Source organism: Megascapheus bottae, chromosome 12 (genome assembly GCF_031878675.1).
Source record: "Megascapheus bottae isolate mThoBot1 chromosome 12, mThoBot2.hap1, whole genome shotgun sequence".
Classification (NCBI taxonomy): Eukaryota; Metazoa; Chordata; class Mammalia; order Rodentia; family Geomyidae; genus Megascapheus; species Megascapheus bottae.
In genome coordinates this window covers 49,981,695-49,986,574 of record NC_143520.1, presented here as the reverse complement: position 1 = coordinate 49,986,574, position 4,880 = coordinate 49,981,695, and the positions used below count along the sequence as shown (strand labels likewise).

The 4,880-nt window shown below is 39.8% G+C and overlaps 1 pseudogene; it reads left to right on the top strand.

The window, feature by feature from the left end:
- Positions 1 to 449: 449 nt before the first annotated feature.
- Positions 450 to 2,868, top strand: LOC150056528 (peptidyl-prolyl cis-trans isomerase FKBP3-like; annotated as a pseudogene).
- Positions 2,869 to 4,880: the final 2,012 nt, after the last annotated feature.

Here is a 4,880-nt window from a genome sequence, read left to right as displayed (position 1 = left end):
TCCTAGCAGAGGATTATAATAGCTCAAACCCTAGATACATAAGGCCTTATAGGATGAGGCCAAATTAATGGACATCCAGAACATGGAAACAAGAGCTTAATTATGTGACTGTTACTCTTTATGTATTATGTTTTTCTCTCTTCTCTTGTGTTGCCCTTTGGTTAATCTCATATTGTTACAGTATCCCACTTGGTTACCTTGTATATTATATAGATGTTTACTTGTTTATTTGAAATAGGGGGAAAATGAGGGGGGTAAGGAGGAAAATGGGACAAAAACATAAGAAGGAATATTAATATGTGAGAAGCAATGCATCCTCTATCTGGAGAATATAACTGTAACCCCTCTATACATTGAAATAAAAATAAAAAAGAAATAGATGCCTCTTAAAAAAAAAAGGGGGGGGGCTGACCCAAAGTCTTAGGAGGAAAGCAGCACCAGCGGGGAAGATGGCGCCTGCTGAGCCACAGCAGACATGGACCATGGAGCAGCTACATAGTGAGCAGCTGCCCAAGAAGGACATTATCAAGTTTCTGCAGGATAACGGTTCAGATTCATTCTGGCAGAGCACTAATTATTAGGAAACATTAAAAATATAGACAAGAGAGCTAATAAGGATCATTTGGTTACAGCCTATAACCATCTTTTTTTTTTTTTTGCCAGTCTTGGGCTTGAGCCCAGGGCCTGAGCACTGTCCTTGGACTTTCTCAAGGCTAGAGCTCTACCACTTGAGCCTCAGCACCACTTCCGGCTTTTTTCTATGTATGTGGTGCCGAGGAATTGAACCCGGGTCTTCATGCATGCTAGGCAAGCACTTTAACCACTAGGCCAAACTCCCAGCCCCTATAACCATCTTTTTGAAAGTGTTTCAAAGGTATTGAAAGTATAAGTCTATGGCCACCTAATCTTTGACAAGGGAGCCAAAAAAATAGAATGGAAGAAAGACAGCCTCTTCAACAAGTTGTGCTGGCAGAACTGGTTAAGCACCTGCAGAAAACTAAAGCTGGATCCTTCTTTGTCACCTTGCACTAGAATTAACTCCAAATGGACCAAAGACCTGGAGGTAAAAGCTGACACACTGAAAACTCTACAGAAAGGAATAGGAGATACACTAGGCCTCCTTGGCACAGGTCGAAACTTTCTTAATAAGGACCAAGAATCACAACAAATCAGAGAAAGGCTGGATAAGTGGGACTGCATTAAACTGCAGAGCTTTTGTAGGGCAAAGGACATAGCTAGTAAACTAATCAGGAAGCCTACAGAGTGGGAGAAGATCTTCACCAACCAAACAACGGACAAAGGCCTCATATCTAAAATATATCAACAACTCAAAAAATTGAATTACTCCAAAACTAATCTCCAAAGTAACAACCATCCCATTAAAAAATGGGCCAAAGACTTAAAGAGAGTCTTCTCTGAAGAAGAAACAAAAATGGCCTATAGACACATGAAGAAATGCTCAACATCTCTGGTCATAAAAGAAATGCAAATCAAAACAACTCTAAGATTCCACCTCACTCCAGCTAGAATGGCCAGGATCAGGAAAACGAATGACAACAGATGCTGGAGGGGATGTGGCCAGGAGGGATCACTACTACACTGTTGGTGGGAGTGCAAACTCGTTCAACCACTATGGAAAGCAGTGTGGCAGTGCCTCAAAAGGCTAAACATAGAACTCCCCTATGACCCAGCAATTCCACTACTTGGCATTTACCCAACCACCCAGAAACAAGGACATACTAAACCCACTAGCACAACAATGTTCATTGCAGCACTATTCACCATAGCAAAGATATGGAACCAACCTAGATGTCCCTCAGTTGATGAGTAGATCAACAAGTTGTGGTATTTGTACACAATGGAATTCTATGCTGCTGTCAGAAAGAATGACATCGCCCCATTTGTTAGGAAATGGAAAGACTTAGAAAAAATCATATTAAGTGAAGTAAGCCAGACTCAAAGGAACTTAGGCTCAATGGTTTCCCTCATTCGTCATAATCAGTAGAAACCTTGGGCTCTACTAGCAGAGACTCGCAATAGAGCAAAATCTTGATACATAAGGACATATAATGTGAAGCTAATTGAAAGGACCTCCAGGATAGTGAAACAAAAGCCATATAATGAATGATTGTTGTCCTTAATGTACTATGTTGTCTCTCATCTCCTTTGCTGTCCCTTGGTTATCTCATATTGGTATAGTATCTCATTTTGTTATCTGATATATTGAATTTATTTGTATTTGGATATTTGAAATTTGATAGGGAAGGGGGAAAACCAAGACGGGTTGGGGGTGTGGGGGGGGGAGGGAAACGGGTACCAAGACATGTGAAAGGGTATCAATGTATGTGAATTAATGCACCTTCTATCTGGCAAATATCATGTAACCCTTTTACTAATTACAATAATAAAAAAAAAGAAAGTATAAGTGTCTGGGCTAGTAAAAAAAAAATGTTTAGCTTAATGAAGATAAACCCAAAGAAACCAAGTCTGAAGAGACTTCAGATGAGGGCCCATCGGAATATACAAAAACCTATTTTTAAAAAGGGAGATAAACTTTCCAAAAAAAGGAAAATGTTGGTCACCTCTATATACAGAACACTACGAGATAGAACTGGTTTCGATACTAATATTCAAACAAGTTCAAAGAAGAAAAGTGCCATGCCATTAAGTTTTAAGGTTGGAGGAGGTAAAGTTATCAGAGGGTGGGATGAAGCCCTTTTGACTATGAGTAAAGGAGAAAAGGCTCCACTGGAGATTGAACGAGAATGGGCTTATCAGAAGAAAAGACAGCCTGATGCCAAAATTCCACCAAATGCAAAACTCATTGTTAAAGAAAAAATTACTCAATTTAAAAATTCTTTTAAATAAAACTCTTCTCTGACAAAGTTTAAGTTTACCAGCCTAGAGAAGAAATAACATATGCGTATATATGTACACATATCCACATATACATTATACATATATACATGCTCATTATACATACACACATATTACACACACGTCAACTCTATTTTTCTCTGAGTTTATACTTTTAACTTTGAAGCCCTTAAAAAAGCAAGGTCTCATTCTCTGAAATAGAGCTGACACCCAGTTCAGCAATCTACAGGTGACACTGTTGAAAGGTGTAAATCAGTACAATGCATGTGACAAAGGTGACAGATTAACACACATGTGGACTAAGAGTACATTCCATACTTTAGAATTTTCCATAGTGAAAAGAAGTAATTGTAGAATAGTCTTGGTGTTTATTTATCTGGATCACAGCCAACCATCACAAAACTCATTTTTGAAGTGGAATTAGTAGACATCGATTAAAGCAGCACTTCAGATCTGAAGAGATCAGCAATGCTGAAACTTGGCCTTGAAATTTAGATTGGAATAGTCAACTGGAAAACTCAAGGAGTTAAGATGTGTATACTTGATACCAATTTATGAGAAATGCAATCCCGTGTATCTAAACTATTTTGGCATAGCTGCATAAAATATTGGTTAAGGAGTACTTTTTTCTCTTACTTCATGTTGTAATCTAAAAGGCTCAATAAAAACTGTAAAAAAAAGTCTTAATAGTGTAATTGTATTATGCAATATCCTGCACAATCAGGAGGAAGGTTTTGTTGACTCTTTTGTTTTGCTTTTGGCAGGTAGTAGGGCTTGAACTCAGGACCTACACGCTGTCCCTTGGCTGGTGATCTATCACTTAAGCCACAACTCCACTTAGGAATTTTTGTTAATTTATTGGAAATAAGAGTGGCATAGACTTTTCTACCTCCATGGCTTCAAACTGTGAGGTCTCAGCCCGCTGAGCAGCTAGGATTATAGTTGTGGCTAATTGAGGGGAAGATTGTTTAAAGCAAAGTGAGGAAAATTACATCAGATATTTCTGAGCAATAATCCTTGGTTACAGTGATGAACAAAAATGGCATCAGCCTGAGATTGAGCTAATGGTTGCTGTACAGGCAGCCTTGTGGAGATATCTTTTGTATTTGGGTGCAGTGGCCTCACTACAGACTCACAGTTACAATAAAGTAGTCTCAGTATCTCCTTTCCTGTCTAAACCTCCCTCCTTGAGTAGTTTTTGTTTGGGTTAACACAAGTACCTCCATTTTGCATCTGACATTCTTTGTATCCCCCCCCCTCATCCTCCCCAGAGGGGAGGCTTGCATCCCTTTCCATTGATTCTGGGCAGACTTGCAGCTGCCTGGGCCAGTAGATGACTTTTCACTGGCAACACTTCTGGGTAGTTAACCTTTCCCACCAATTTACTGGGACCTGGGACCCGTGAAAGTAGCATTGTGGCTAAATCTATGAGATTGTTTCTGGAAGAGATTAGCATTTGCCTGGGTGGATTCTGCAGGGTGATTGCCCAGGCAAAAGTGTGAAGACATCCTAAAGTCTAGGGAGGACCACAATAAAACAACAGGTCAGGGGCTGGGAGTTTGGCCTAGTGGTAGAGTGCTTGCCTAGCATGCACAAAGACCTGGGTTCGATTCCTCTGTACCACATGCACAGAAAAAAGCCAGAAGTGGTGCTGAGGCTCAAGTGGTAGAGCCTTGAGAAAGTCCAAGGACAGTGCTCAGACCCTGAGCTTAAGCCCAGGACTGGCAAAAACAAAAAACAGGTCAGAGCCAGGCGCCATGACTCATGCCTGTAATCCTAGCTATTCAAAGACTGAGATATGAGGATCAAAGTTCAAAGCCAGCCAGGGCACAAAAAGACCTGTGATTTTTTTTTTACATCATGATCATTTATTTCCACATTGGATGTACACACACTTCCAGTAGATACTCACAAATACACATTGAGACAAATGAATAAATAATACATTAATTTGCTCCAAGATCTATACTCAATCATTCTACAAGATTAGATAAGATGTCAGT